Raw genomic sequence first — 16,521 nt, 5'->3', positions numbered from 1 at the left:
AGGAGGTTCAAAGATACCAAGAAAAACGTCTTGATTTTCCACATTGTTGTCCATGTGCAATTGCTGGTGTCAACGGCTTAAATCCAACACTGTGTGTAGACTCTATTTATAACTCACTTGAGTATTGTAAACAAGTTACCACAACTAAGAGGTGTCTAATGAATGACCAGGTTTCAAACTTTCTGAAGGTACTGGAACATGCAGTAATACCTCTCCTAAAATTTCCATAGAAGTTACCTGCTGGCATAACTCATCAGCTTGTATTAACTCCTTGACTTGTTGTCATGTCGATCAGTAGACAACCCCAATAGAACTTGTGATCAAGGTTGAAAATTGGACAATAACATGTAGGAACTAAAATAGTCGCAACATGCTTTGCATCATGAGAAGAAAACTCCAAGCTAGAAAGATAATCTTGCCAGTTGGGTTGCTTATTGCTAACGTATGCTCTTAGCATATCCTTTAGCAGCAAGTTAATTCACACCAATTGCCCATCTATTTTTAGACGAGTGGTAGTATGAATAGTTGTTTCTCCCTAACCATTTACAAACAATCCTCCAATATGAATGGTAAACGTGGCTTCACAATGACTTACAAAAATGATTTTGAATCCGTATAATCTATACAATTTGTGATCAACCAACTTGGTTAAAGAGTGAACTTGTTTGGAATAAACAAACATAGTTTAGTCAATCTATCTACAAACACCCAAACCGAGTTCTGACCTTGTATGGTAGTCAATAGATCGAGAATATATGTCATAGAAATATTGCACATGTGGTGCAAGACGCTTCACAAGCTATCATGCCCATAAATTTACATGCCATTCCAAACAAGCCTGTGTTAAACACTAGGTCCCATAACACCCAGTGTGCATGCATTCAACGCCAACTTATTTGAACCTGAATTTTCATGACTGGACTATCCACCACGGTACGTACACGAAAACCTTCCAACAAAAGCTGGACCATAATAGAATGTGAAAATTCAATCAGCTAAGTACCAACAATGAAACATTTTCATTAACAAAAAATAGCCTTGCTATATTTATGAACAACCATCCGTCAATCTTGTTTACCATACTTGTAACCTCAACAAGTTTGTATAACTTAGTACCTGACAATTTCTTGCCACTGAAATTGCTCCTAATACTATGTACTCAAAATGGTCTAATAACCGAATGTAACCAGCACCTAGTGACTCTGTCGTGACACATCATTAGGAAACATGCGCCAATGCCAGTCCCACATACTCATATTCTCCACATGCTGAATATGTCTCATAAAATGATGTCTGAAAAAGAAATTGACATCTACTAAGTACAAGATGTACTTGTTTGTGGAGATAGCTATAAACCCTCATGTCGAAAATGGCATCCAACAAGTACAAGATGTACTTGTTTGTGGAGGTAACTGTAAACACTCACCAACATGAGCGAGAGGGACCTCATGAACCTCACTCCACACTGATTAAACCAAACTCCATGAGATCTTGGACCATGTTGCACACCTTGTGACTAACAACATGTGCCAAAAAAAACGCATCCCATATAGGCTTATCACTGCAAAATGCCTGGTATAATACTTTCCCAAAGTGTTTTACTCCAACATGACCTTGTCATGTTCAAAATGGAAGCAACATATACATCACATTTTGGGAACACATAATCAAAGCATATGCAAACAAGAACAACCAAAGTACATACTGAGATTAATTTAGAAACATATCATGGAGTACCAAAGCCCTACTAGTGCCCAATACGGACACAACCTATCTACTAAACACTAAAGAGAAATTAGTGAATAGACACAGACAATTACATGATGATTATTTCCCTTGTCTTGGCAATCTGAAACCCTGGCAGACTCCAAATGATACGACAATTACCCCAAAATTGTGCTCCTATAGACACTCTCACTGCTATAGACAAAGAAAGGGACCCATTGAAGTTGAAATTGTATTCACAACTGACAGTACTGATGTCTACAATGTTTGCTTCATCTAGACATCTTGGTAGAGATAAGTCTTTACGAGTTTAAGACTTTCAAAAACTCAACTTGATCTTCACACTAAAAGTATGTAGTGCTAAAGCAACACCCAAAAAATCACTAATGGCAAGACTCGTGCTTGTCCATTAGAATTGAAGGGTGTTCAACTAGATAGAATTGTTCGATCTTGATAACAATCATTAATGGACTACAAAAAAAATTCTCTTAGACACTCAAAAGTAGATGGCTTGTAGCCCTTCTAAAACAGATGGCTCTTAGACCGTCATGTTACCATATTGACTTAGAAAGGTTTTGGTAAAGACATACCTAATTTCATTATCCCTTCAGAGAATTAGTAAAGAGATATATAAAGAGAATGTTGGGATGAGGAAAATCCCTTGATCTATATGTAACTATTGGCCAGCCATGCCGAGCACCCTTGTTGCCATCGTGAAGCGAAGGTAGGTGAGAAGAAATGTGCATGACAAGTCACAGGGTGTGCCTTGACCTGCCTTACTACAATTGAATGACTTACCAACTAGTGAGGCCTTGTCGTTGCATGATATTTTTTCCATCTCGAGTGCGGCTCGTAGCCCCCTTTTTCATATGCTATTGTGCATTCTATGCATGGCTTGTAGCTTATCCTATAGCATATGGCAGGTGGTCTATATGATGCTAGTCGTGACTATATTGGTAGGATGTATTTATGGTGCATTTCTTGTTAATGAATTTTGTTAGATTAAATCATTGCAAGCATGCAGTAGCTTGTTGCATCCTTGATAGAGGAGCTCGTGTTATAGCAAAAGTGTAAACAATGATGAGGTGGAATTGATTCCATTGTACTAGTATGCCATGCATGCAAAGCAGAAAGATAAAGCAACAAGCCCTTGGCTAGAATGGCAGTCTCAATAGAGTGAGTCAAAAAAATAAGTGCCACGCACAATCTAGGCTTGGATACATCATAATTCAACGTTATCCTACGTAAAATGTGAACTTATATCCCGATAGTGCCAAATCCCAAACATGCGTACTAGTGCTTTTGATCCCAAGTCAACGGAAAATACCTCGGCACAGGTCAGGAGCCTTGCTTCTCATTAAATCTCTCAAAACACTTTGCTATGCATAGCAGGTAATCCTTTCCAAATTAAAGGTATAAACATAGAAAAATAAGAAAAACTACAAATTGTCTAACCTTGTCGCCCTACTGTGGTCAGTAATTTTTAACCTGATTTTGTTGTCTGTGCTGGAATCTAGCTCATAGCCATATTTTTTGCTAGAGTGAGAGCTGTCGTATATACCATGTATGCCCTCTTAGTTTATGTCAGACTAACACCTAGTGACATAATCGGTAGACACATTGCAAAGTCCCCGAAGTCCGTATGATGATAGCATATTCCAAACCTTCGAAGCCGCTATGCAAAATGCCTTAACCAAAAAGCCATGTTGCACATACATGTTGTTGTGCTCATAGCCAACATATGCTTCTTCCATGATACAGCTATCATGGCAAATTTAATTCGACCTTGTCGAACAGTTACAGCTAATCGACCGTGTCAAATAGTATATCGTATTGAGAATCATAAATTGCACTCACAAAGCGTACCTTAAATTATCCAATGGTTCCTCGAAGGAAGTGTTCTCCATCCACTTTGATGAGTGGTAATAAAGAGTCGGCCATGTCCAAGAGCTTGGCACCTGCCACCAAGTCGAGCAACAAGTCGTGCCGATCTTCGTGAGATTCTAAAACATTGCCAATTGGCCTTGCCATCATAGCAAAATGTAACTGCTAAGGTGCGTGATCTGTAGAGGTACTTGTAGAGAAGCCATGCTTTTTATTGAATTTTTTTCCATAGGCAATCCATGCTTGGACTGTGGTCTTCAAACCAACCTTTGGCCTTTGCTAATAATGTATTTATCAAGATGTGATGCTTATAATAAATGTTTCAAGTCATACTTGCACTTTGAGTGCGTAGAATGAACGCATTTTTTTTGCATGCCAGATTCTCAACAAGAAATACAGAAATTTAATTGAGTTCCTTATGAAGTCCTTATGCCGACTTCTTGGAATTGATACTGGTCAACCTTGTCGCATATCTTGACCTTACAAGTCATAGGCCCTACCTGGCTTGCCTTTATTGCCAAGCAACCTTGCCTTTACATCCTTGCCCTTGTCAAGAGCAATTTCGATGGCGAACTACCTTGCCAGCTGCAAAGGTGTAGCCTTAAGAACATCGATTCCATGAACATGCTCCAAGAAATGTCCAAAGCACAATCTTGCAAGCCTCGTAAGCTTTGCCAATATTAACATTTTAATAAAAGACCGTGTTTCAGAATATTCCTTTAGCTCTTATTGAGCATTGTTGACCATCTTGAGCCCTCCCTCGGAGCTCGACTCTTGCATGCATGCTTTCCATACTACTCTATGTCATGGGAAAAACATCCTCGGGAGGGGGGGGGAGAGGGGGGTTGCCCAAAGTAAGGCACACCTTTGATAAAGATATGAACCAAAAACAATAGTAGCGATGGTGGATTATACATCCAATTGCGTGGAGAAGAAAAAAAGAGTCAGAGGCCGAATTTGGAGGTCGCTATAGGAACAAATTTTCTCCCCTTGTTGTACCGAACCCATCAAGCTCACCCGCATAGAATTTCATGCAGGTCAACTGCCAAGCCCACCCTAACATAGGGTTGTTTCCCACCATCGGCTTGTTTGTTGATCCTTCCTCCTTGACCCAAGGGGCCATGCCAGCCCAAGCCCGCCGAGAGAGAGAGAGAGAGAGAGAGAGAGAGAGAGAGAGAGAGAGAGAGAGAGAGAGAGAGAGAGAGAGAGAGAGAGAGAGAGAGAGAGAGAGAGAGAGAGAGAGAGAGAGAGAGAGAGAGAGAGAGAGAGAGAGAGAGAGAGAGAGAGAGAGAGAGAGAGAGAGAGAACATGCAATGCCATGCATTGAGCCATGCAATACTTTCCCCTCCTCCATAGATCCCCTCTCTCTTGAGCTCTGATACCAATGTAAGATAGAGGGAAGACAAACCTGTTAATAACCACCCAATCTTCCTATATATAGGCCCCTAGCCCTATGGCTCTTAGCTATTTATTGACCCCTATACTACAAGTTTGTTTGGCACCTTTGCCAAGGCTATGCCCTCCTAGTCCTACCCTTGGCATGACATGTTTACACAAATCGCTCACTTATGCATCATGGTAGAGTTTAGAATCCAGCCACCCTGGACTCCTTACGTAGTCCACAAAGTGGTTCCACATCATAGCCTCCACAATCCATTAGAAAACCCCGAATATAAAGGTAAATCTAGAAGGTTTGATCAAGCATTGATATAAGATACAAAGTTAATTTGCTTTTCCTATCAAAATATTAATGTAAAGGAAGCTATGTTTCCAACTCAAAATGACTCTCATTCAATTTGAGCCAAAAAAGCTCGACATGATTGTACTGTTATCTATATGGGGCATTAGGTGCCCCAAAATTCTGTTGGAATTAGGGTTGCAGAGAAATGCACACAACTTGGAGAAGATGAAGGAAGCTCAAGGCACACAATAGAGAGTATGTTACTTAGTGTGCAATGGAAAGATAGATAGCCCTAGAGTGATGGGCGTATATACAATGCACGGGGGAAAAAACCTCCTAAAGAGGGAAAAAATGCCCCGGCGGTCCTAATGTGTTCACACACATCACTACCACATGTATATGGTAACAAATCCCCCCTGGAGTGATGCGGTGAACGAGAGCTGGCACATGAGTAAAGGGAAGTGCCATGCCCTGAGAACATGATCAGTCCACAAAGGGGAGTAAGCCCAAAGCTTTGCGGAAAGCTTCAAGCTTCTCATGAGACAATGCCTTTGTGAAAAGATCTGCAAGGTTGTCCTGTGTTGGCACATAAGCCAAGCTGGTCTCTCCTGCTGAGAGCCTCTCCCTAACATAGTGGTAATGCACCTCAATGTGCTTTGAGCGAGCATGAAAAACTGGGTTCCTCGCAACTGCCAATGCACTCTGACTGTCAGTGTAGATAGTGTTGGCAGTGTCCTGTCCAACACCCAAATCAGCCATAAGGCGTCTGAGCCATACACACTCAACCGTAGCTGTGAAGATTATCCTGTACTCAGCCTCACAACTCGAAGTGGCCACAGTAGGTTTCTTCTTGCTCAACCATGATATACATGAACTGCCAAGAATGAAACAAAAACCACTTGTGGACACTCGCGTGTGAAAACAACCAACCCAATCTGAGTCCGAAAAAGCATGTAAGTCTGGCGGCAATGATCCCCCCTTGGCATAAAACAAGCCAAGATGTAAACTGCCACTAAGGTAGCGGAAAATCCTCTTGACAGCCTGCCAATGCTTAGACCCTAGGCATTGCATAAATCTGTTGACCTGTGAGACTGCAAACTGAATATCCGGCCTCGTGTTGCATACATAAATGAGGCAGCCAACAGCAGTTTGGTAAAGAGTGACATCAGCAGGATCGCCAGCATCATATAGACTCAACTTCAAACCTGTTTCCATGGGAGTGGCAATAGGTTTGCAATCCTCAAGTCCAAACTTACATAGCAATGTTTCTATGTAACTTTTCTGACACAAAGCAATACCACCATCACACTGCTTAAACTGTATACCCAAGTAATGATGCAACAGCCCCAAATCTTTCATCTTGAAAGTAGCATTCAAAACAGCCTTAAATTCAGCAATATGTTTCTCATTTGGTCCAATGATCAGCAAATCATCGACATAAAGAACCACAATGAGAAGTACATCATCCTCACGCTTTACATACAATGTGCTTTCTGTTGGACTGTTACGAAAGCCTTGTTTCACCAAATGAGTGTCAGCTTTCTCATACCAAGCACGAGGAGATTGCTTCAACCCATACAAAGCCTTCTTACATCTGCACACTTTGTCCTCTTGTCCTTTTATGACAAAACCGCGAGGCTGCGTTACATAAACTTCCTCAAATATGTCACCATTCAAGAAAGCAGTAACAATGTTTGATTGATGTACATCCCAACCAAAATGAGCTGCCAATGCACATAGAAAACGCACAGTAGTCATACGACAAGTGGGAGCAAAAGTTTCTTCATAATCTATGCCTTTTAGTTGTGCATAACCCTTTGCAACAAGTCGAGCCTTATGGTGATCAAATGTGTTTACTTTAATAAAAAATTCTAGATGTATAATGATCTGATAGATTATTACACAACTGTACCGTATTTTTTTCATTGTGTAGATTGCTCAAAGAGCACATACTGCTAGCTGATAATGTGATGCCAGATTCCAGAGAAGAAGCAAGATTTGCAAAACTTGGGGATGGATTACAATTCGATTCACGCTTGTTCTAATGACTGCATTCTTTTCAGAGGGGAATGCATAGACATGGAGAAGTGTCCGAAATGTGATTCAGAGAGATATCGAGTAGATCTCCATGGAACAAAAATTCCACAAAAGGTTTTGCGACATTTTCCTCTGCTTCCTCGTATCAAGAATTTCTTCGAATGTAAGTCCATGGCCACCCTTGCATCATGGCATGAAGAGAATAAATCTTCGGATGGTGTGCTATAGATTCCTGCAGATTGAGCAGCCTGGAAACATATAGATGAAACATGGTCGGATTTTTCTAGGGAAGCTCGAAATTTGCACCTAGGCTTGACTATGGATGGCGTAAATCCATTTGGTCAAAGATCAACATCTTACAGTGTATGGCCCGTTGTCATCGTCAACTACAACATTCCCCCCTAGTTGACTACGAAGAAGGGGCACCTATGGCTAAGCTTGATTGTGCCGGGGCAGTATAAAGTGAAGAATATGGATGTGTATCTTCATCCACTATTGGAAGAGCTACAACAATTGTGGATTGGCATAGAAGTGGTGGATATGAGCCGACACACAGGTTGACGGAATGATTTGATTAGAGGCATTCTAATGTGGACCATGCATGACTATCCCGAACTAACAGAATGCTCAGGTGATTTACACTTAAACTCGAACACTGTAAATCTTGGTTTTTCTCAAGCTTATCTAGTATCATGTGTATACATACAAGGCTTCAAATAAGCAGATACAGAGAATGTGTCACATGTGGACCTAGACTGAATGCATGCCGGGCGCCCTCATTAAAGAAGCAAATCTATGAAGGTCATCAAGCGTATCTTCCAGACTTATGACCCAAGGAAATCTTGAAGTTTTCAAGTTTGATGCATTATGCACATTGCTATTTCAAGAGTCATTTTTCAGAAAAAACAGGACTAGACAGCGTGCAGTTGAATAGGCTTTTATTGCTTCTCAAAGAAAGGGTGGTAACAGCAATGCAGCCACTTCTTATGGTTCTGTTGCGAGTGGCAAAACTTCTGTTCCCAATGCTTCTGCTGGCAGCACTTCGTCTGGAAATTCTAGTGATAAGGGCAAAAATAAGATGTGTTGCCATTATTGTAAAGCTAATGATCACTTGATCAAGCAGTGTCCTAAGTTGAAGGCCAAAGAGGCTAAGAAGAAAGAGGGTGGTTCCACTGCAAATGCTGGTTCGACTTCAAATGCAGCCATTGTTGAGTCTTCTGTGAAGGGAGATAATGATGCTGATGTGGATGCAGAATGGGCTTTTAGTGCAGAGTGCACTTACAATCCTGCTGTCCATGATGCATGCATGCCAGTTGCTGCAGATTCACATGTGTGGTATTTTGACAATGGTGCTATAAAGAACATTACCTCACATCGTGAAATGTTCACCTCTCTCGAGTCTGTCCCTCATGGGAATTCAGTCACTTGTGCCAACAATGCCTCTTATCCGGTTCAGGAAGTTGGAAAGATTGTGCTTACTGCTGCAAATGGCAGTTTTTTCACACTTTTTGATGCACTTTATGTACCCGGGATCAAGAAGAATCTTTTGTCTGTATCTGCACTTGCTAGACTTGGACATGTAGTCAAATTTGTGGATGGTAGATGTACAATTCATGATCTCAGTTTTGGTGATGAAATTGTTGCATCTGGGCTTTTGCCGTGGGCTGTATAAGCTCACTTTGTATGAAAAGTGTGGACAAAATTTTGCAAATGCAGTTGCAGATTCAAGGGCTATTTCAGATGCAAAACTTTGGCATGCACGTTTTGGTCATCTGAATTTTACCAGTTTGCTGCGTTTGCAAAAATCTTATACGGTTGCTTTTTTGCCGGCTCTTGAAGCACCTGTCAAACATGTTGGGAAGGCTGTATTTTGGGTACGATGCAGTGTTCCAAGTTTCCAAAGGATGGTTCAATTAGGGCCACATGCAGGTTGCAGCTTGTGCATAGTGATGTTTGTGGGCCCATGCAAACTCCATCCTTGGGCAATTACCTTTACTTTGTGCCTTTCATTGATGATTACTCCAGGCATGCATGGGTATTTCCGCTTAAAGCAAAGTCCGAAGTTTTTATGTGCTTCAAACAATTTTTGGCTATGGTTGAAAATGTCTCAAAATATACTATGGGCACCCATAGTATATTTTTGGCTATGGTTGAAAATGTCTCAAAATATACTATGGGCACCCTCCGTTCCGATCGAGGGAGAGAGTATATGTCTCATGAATTTAATGCATTTTTGGCTAGTCATGGGATAAAACACCAATGTACAATGCCTTATACACCTAAGCAAAATGGTGTTACTGAGAGGAAAAAAAGGTCATTTACAAAAATTCCACGATGTATGGTTAAAAGTCAAGCTTTGCCGCATTCTTTTTGGCTTGAGGCCATCATGTTTGCCACTTATGTACTAAACAGGCGTCCTACAAAAGCTTTGCAGTCTATTACTCCATATGAAGCATGGCATGATAGAAAGCCTTCTATTGGGCTGTTTGGCATATGCTTTGGAGTCTTACCATGCATCGAGCGAGTTTTTCCGAGCAAAGACAAACCCGAGCTAGTGTTTGTACACAATATAGTAAATTTTATCATAAACAAAATATTTATTGTTTGTTATATATTGATGCACTACAACAAGAAAAGTTTTCAATGGATAGACTACCTCCTCAATTCCAAAAGATCAAAGGTCACTTTAAAAAAAGTAACACAATATTTGAAAATATTATCTATTGGCTCAATCCCTATTTATCTAATTGTAATCGCCTCTGCTTTTACTCTTCTTTGGCTTGGATTTTTCTTGCATGGGCTTCACATGTTTGAGCATGAAGTAAGATTGATAGACTAATAAGAGCTCAGACCTTTACTTAATGCTTAAGTCATCCTATATTTGTTTTTGTAAGGTGAGTGGTCCCTTGTCTAGTACTTTGGTTCTTGATTATCATTTATACTTGAGATCATGTGCATCCTTCCTCCTCTTAGCCACATCAATTTGATAGCAATTTATTGCACCTCGTTAGTTCATTTATACACCAATCTTCCCTTCCATGTCGTCTTGCCCTGCCCATACTACAAGGTCGTGATCTTCATACAAGGGCACCCTTTTTACATAACACATGTCCGACAAACACCATTAATTAATGAAAGACTTCTTTTGTTACAGTAAAATCATGTTTTTATGTAATTGACCAATATATGACCTTTTTAATTAATTTACAAAAACGACAATCAAAATTAATAGAGTTCTATGCCTAAAAGTTTCTAGAAAGACATCATCATAATTGAAAAAAATTAGTTGGAAACAATTAAAATAATGAGGATCTTTTTACCATACAATGTGACAACTTCAAAGCTTCAATTGAAAAACTTCCTTCACAAAGATTGAAGATGCTGCTCCTTTCCATTTTGAATCATTGTTTGAAAAAATATGGCAGATGTTAGGAAGGCCATAACATCCACCACACAATGGACACATCATCGTTGGAATATGCTTTACATCTTTGACCATGTGGAATATTCATACTGCCACCAATTATAAGAGGCAAATTCGGATCCAATCTATGAAGATCAAAGCCATGCCATACCCTAAAAGGTGGTTATACAACCTTCTTCAAATTTGGAACGATAGTTTCAACAAGAGGGAAGGTCAATGTAGTGACTTTGCATACTAATTTGTTTGCAGCAACTTCAGTCTATTTTGAGCTTGTATCTGCTCGAGATAAGGTGGTATCCATCAGAAAGAACAATGTTAAGTGAGAGAAGATGCTTAGATCTCTCTCTCTCTCTCTCTCTCTCTCTCTCTCTCTATAAAATGAGAAACAATATCACTATCATTGGCAAAACTTCATTAGAAACCAGGCCTTAAGTGTAATTATTTAGGGCTAAAATAAAAAATTCCAGGCTAGTTATGAGGATAGCATTGAAGGAAACTGGCTATATTTGGAGGGTTTTAGTGTAAAACTCGGTAAAAATCCTTTTTTTTGGTTAAGATATTCAATGTCCTTTTTTCCTTTGGTTCCTAGAAAAGGTTTTGGTGAACACTTCCTCGCAGGATCCTCTCTCTCTCTCTCTCTCTCTCTCTCTCTCTCTCTCTCTCTCTCTCTCTCTCTCTCTCTCTCTCTCTCTCTCTCTCTCTCTCTCTCTCTCTCTCGGATAGAAGATCGTTGGAACACCATTACTTTTCAAGTCATAACCAAAACTCCTGTTAACTATTTTAGTATTTAGACCTCCACTCACAATTTTAATTGGTCTAGATCTTCCAATCATTCAGATTGTCTTGCTAGAAAGTGGTTATTTACAGCGTGACTTCATTAATGTTGATGACTAGCATGTCGTATGGACATGGCACATAAAAAAGAAGCTAAACTATAAACTATTAGATAATTGCTTGACCTACAACACCAGTCAACAGGCAGCAATGGCATGTTTTTTTCCCCAGCGCAGCAGTTTAAGTCTTTTGGTGAAAACTGGATTAGACAAAATAGACAGCCCCATCAAACCAGACTTTTAGCATGGTTAATAATCAAGCCACTTGCAAGACAGTGAGACAAGCCCTAAATTTCTCCATTGCATGTACATCATTCCTCACAATTGCATTAGTATGATCAACAAACTTTTGGAGGCACATTTGCTTCATAGAGCCAGGTACGTCTATGGCAGTGAGTTTGCCCTACTGCATAACATCTTTAACAAGCCAATCCAAGGCATCGGATGAGATAACATAGAGCAAAGGAGAAAGTGAGCACCCTTGTCTTATGGATTTACACAATGGAATAACATATGTAAGAGTACCATTAACTGAAATTCTAGCTGATGCATTCCAAAAAAGAATGTGAAAAAGAATCTGTCCAAACCCATATCATATAGACTTTGAAGTATGAACTCCCATTCAATTCTATCGTAGGCCTTATCATACGCTCTGTGGCCAATTGGTTGTGAGAAGATCTTTTAGAAGAAAGTTTTTTGCAATTTTGCAGTGCAGTGATTTTGCACGTTGGTGCTAGTACTACTACTTGTAGTTAGCTGAGATATTGACGGCTGCAGGAATCATATTATAGTAGTGCAAGCTGCTATTTATGCCTCTTGATTCTTCCCAATATTGGATGGTCAATTAGCTCTTGCTTCCTACTTGCACCTCATGATTTACTACTTGACTTCCGTTGCAATCCTATTGCATCTTCTTGGAGCTACGTCGCATTAACCAACTCTTGCGGACACCATATTCTGCGTTGAATCGGTCATGAGAGATGTTTCTATTTGTCTACACATCGTTTCAAAATGCTTGCCTCATCAAATTTCAAATATGTTATCAATAGACCTGGACAAGGAATGTGACTGAATCCAAAGGCTCATCAGACCATGACTTGCACTAGTGGCAATATTCCCCAATGCCTTTCCCTTGACATTGAGCTGTCTGCTACTAATCTCCTCACACACTCTACTAAAAGCACAAGCAGCTAGCTGTACTGAAGCCACGGGCTTAGTTACTTGAGGATTATAACCATCATAATCTTTTCTGCCCTCATGTACACTTTGATGTTTACTCGTTCTATTTCTTTGCCCTCTGCCGTATGTATCGCCAACAACCTGATAGCATCAATAGAAAAATGTGCTAACAAGTGGGGACTCAGGTACTTGAGCACTTCTGACACCTTAACATTGTCTCATCCAAATGCCTTCTTAAGGAGAGGATCACATAAGATCTGAAATTTCTTAGTACTAGTCTGGAGCTTGTGAGCCTTGATGTAGTCCCATACTCGCTTGAGGGCATGAGGACTTGTGGTCTGCGAGGTTTGCAGGATGGGAGCCAGGCTGGAGGAGACCCTATAGAGACTCTGAGCACCACCTCTGGGCTCGAGCTTGGGGTTCGGCTCGAGAGTGGTTTTGAGTTCAACCTTGGGCACTTTCTTGCTCATCTATTCATCAACTCATGCTAAACGCGAAGCAGTCAACTGCCCCATCCATAACCACTAAGGTGGGGAACATGTCAAATCCATTTGTCAATCATAGCTTCAGTATTAACTTTATTCCAGTTTGAACATCAAATCTTTCTTGCAAAGCATAGTTGCATGTGACGTGCTTGCAATAAGCTCTCAAAAGAATAATCCACCATAACCCTGAAACCAGTCCATAAACAAGTATTGAGCTTGATGTCACAACATCTCTCTCCACCATAATGCCAACAATATTAACAAGAACATCCCACACATACAGTCACAAAACATATAGCAACAACTTTCGAGCATGCAAATTTTGACACAAGTTACGATTTTCGCATTAAACTTGTCGTTATTTACCAGTGAATCAACAAGTGCTACCCAACCTATGGCAGCCTCACCAAAATTTGGATCAAGTCGTTGCTACCTTCAATGTAAACTGATGAGACAACCAGACAAACAATGAATGTTTAAATCATGGACTTGAAATATTGTAGGAGACCGCATTTAAGAGAAGGTATCACCTGCCACCAAAATATACAAACCGCTATCATCGTTTGGAATAAGCATTTCCCTGGCATAGTGAAGAGCTGAATAGAATAATGACTGTAGGGTGAACAAGCAAAGCATTTAGTTATATCATTGACACTCTAAATCTCTCTTAAGAAGCCTAAGTGAAACATTTCTTTCAATACGTGAATTTCAAGAGGCTGGCCATGTATTCCCATACAACACGACGCGTAATCTGTTGCTCGCTACTCTGGTGATGGTGGAGATGCTGGTGATTCACAACCCATTTTACAACAGATGATGAAGACGTCTCTCTCTCTCTCTCTCTCTCTCTCTCTCTCTCTCTCTCTCTCTCTCTCTCTCTCTCTCTCTCTCTCTCTCTCTCTCTCTCTCTCTCTCTCTCTCTCTCTCTCTCTCTCTCTCTCTCTCTCTCTCTCTCTCTCTCTCTCTCTCTCTCTCAAAAGAAACTCTCTGAAAGAGCGCACGCCTGTGTGTGCTCTTTCAGAGAGTTTGAATAAGAGAGAGTACGGGGTACTCGGCTGGGAAAAATCCAAAAAAAAAAGAATCTAAGATGCATACGACGGACATCGAGTGATGCAACAAGCACACTAGGGGCAAGACGACGTGCACACAGAGGTGGGTGGCAAATGCCGCGGTAGGAAGCAGCGAAGCATGTAGCTCTCTTCTATTAGGACTGGCCGCATATATATGGGTGCAAGTTGGCTAGAGCAACTCTCACGTTTTTTAAGCTGGCTGAATTGCCATTAGAGTTTTACTCCTCTAGCAAGGCAAGGGATCAAATAAAAGCATCTCCAGAGATTCCGTGCAAATAGTACTTGGAAGCTACTAGTATGTCATTAGGGTTTTGTGAGAGTGGGAGACCATGGTGTCCCTCAAGCTGCAGAAGCGCCTCGTGGCTAGCGTGCTGAAGTGTGGGAAGTGCAAGGTCTGGCTTGATCCCAATGAGGTCAACAAAATCTCTATGGCCAATTCGTGGCAAAATATCAGAGAGCTGGTCAAGGATGGCTTAGTGATTCAAAAACAAACCAAGATACACTCACGAGCAAGAGCAAAGCATGCTTTGGAGGCTAAAAGGAAAGTCCGTCATTCAGGATATGGTAAGAGGCGGGGTACTATGGAGGCCAAGCTACCCTCTAAAGTTCTCTGGTTGAGGCAGATGCGAGTGCTTTGCTGGTTGATGAGAAGGTATTGGGAGGCTAAGAAGATTGACAAGCATATGTACCATGATATGTATATAAAGGTCAAGGGTGACTTGTTCAAAAATAAGCGCGTGCTCAAGAGTATTCACAAGTCTAAAGCTGAGAAGGCTCATCAGAAGACACTGTCTGATCAATTTGAAGCCCGTAGAGCTAAGGGAAAATCTATAAGGGAGCAAAAAAGTGCCAAGAGGGAAGAGTGCTTGACACAGGGATTGAGTACTGAAGCAACACCAACCATCCCTGCAGCTGTCCTTGAGGCCACCAAGAAGTCCAAGAAGTGAGCCGCATAGCAAGATTTAGCTAAGAGTTGTGACTCGATAGTACTTAATAGAAACCTTGGACCTTTGAGCTTGTGTAATGAGATACAGTTTTTGCTTTACTCTTGAAAGCATGACTATTGCAAGTCTAAAAGGGTTTTCATTTTGCAATTTTCCCCCATCTCTTTCTTTAACTATCGGTTATTGTTGCTGAGGCTGTTACTATGTATTTTATGTTGTTTCCAAAGGAAAAAAGAAGAAGAAGAAGAGAGTTTTAACGTTGTAAACAACTATCCCAAGAGACCTTAAAGATCTAGCTGACGAGGAGAGAGAGAAGTGCAATCTGCAGATGCACCTCTCCAGAGGTCTCCTTTTGTTGCCTCTACCCGTCCCCAATAGAAGTTTTGAACTCTTGCCTTGCAGGAGCGCGTGCTCTCTCTCCTCTGCCTTGCTTAGTCCAACAACCACCACGATTCTTCACACTGGATGCTTAATTGGGTTGGGAAAAACCTACTCAAGCCGCAACATTGAAAAACGATGGTGTGACAAGAGATTAGGCCGGCCTGCGTTAACATACAGAAGCTCTACTTGTGACAGAGTACAAGGTCGCGTGGTGCACATCAACACAGATATGTTGATCCTACAACATGCACGATCTCCACCTCCTTAGCCTCTTCCCTCGCCCATATACGAACCCCACCTCCTCTCTCTCTCTCTCTCTCTCTCTCTCTCTCTCTCTCTCTCTCTCTCTCTCTCTCTCTCTCTCTCTCTCTCTCTCTCTCTCTCTCTCTCTCTCTCTCTCTCTCTCTCTCTCTCTCTCTCTCTCCCTCTCTCTCTCTCTCCCTCCCTCCCTCAAAAAGAAACTCTCTGAAAGAGCGCGGGCCGGCGCGCGCTCTTTCAGAGAGTTTGAATAAGAGAGAGTAGGGGGTACTCGGCTGGGAAAAATTTTAAAAAAAATAGAATCTAAGATGCATACGACGAACGTGGAGTGATGCAACATGCAGACCAGGGGCGAGACGACGTGCACGCAGAGGTGGGTGGCAGATGGCGCGGTAGGCAGCAGCGAAGCATGTAGCTCTCTTCTATTAGAACTGGCCGCATCTATATGGGTGCAAGTTGGCTAGAGCAACTCTCACGTTTTTTAATATGGCTGACTTGCCATTAGAGTTTTACTCCTCTAGCAAGGCAAGGGATCGAATAAAAGCATCTCCAGAGATTCCGTGCAAATAGTACTTGAAAGCTACTAGTATGTCATTAGGGTTTTGTGAGAGTGGGTGACC

At 41.2% G+C, this 16,521-nt stretch overlaps 1 pseudogene; it reads left to right on the top strand.

The window, feature by feature from the left end:
• Positions 1-14,647: 14,647 nt before the first annotated feature.
• Positions 14,648-15,265, top strand: LOC147422602 (large ribosomal subunit protein eL19y pseudogene; annotated as a pseudogene).
• Positions 15,266-16,521: the final 1,256 nt, after the last annotated feature.

Source organism: Adiantum capillus-veneris, chromosome 27, assembly GCF_014529385.1.
Source record: "Adiantum capillus-veneris isolate H3 chromosome 27, ASM1452938v2, whole genome shotgun sequence".
Taxonomy (NCBI): domain Eukaryota; kingdom Viridiplantae; phylum Streptophyta; class Polypodiopsida; order Polypodiales; family Pteridaceae; genus Adiantum; species Adiantum capillus-veneris.
The sequence above is the reverse complement of the archived record's forward strand: the minus strand, read 5'-3'. Positions and strand labels throughout refer to the sequence as shown.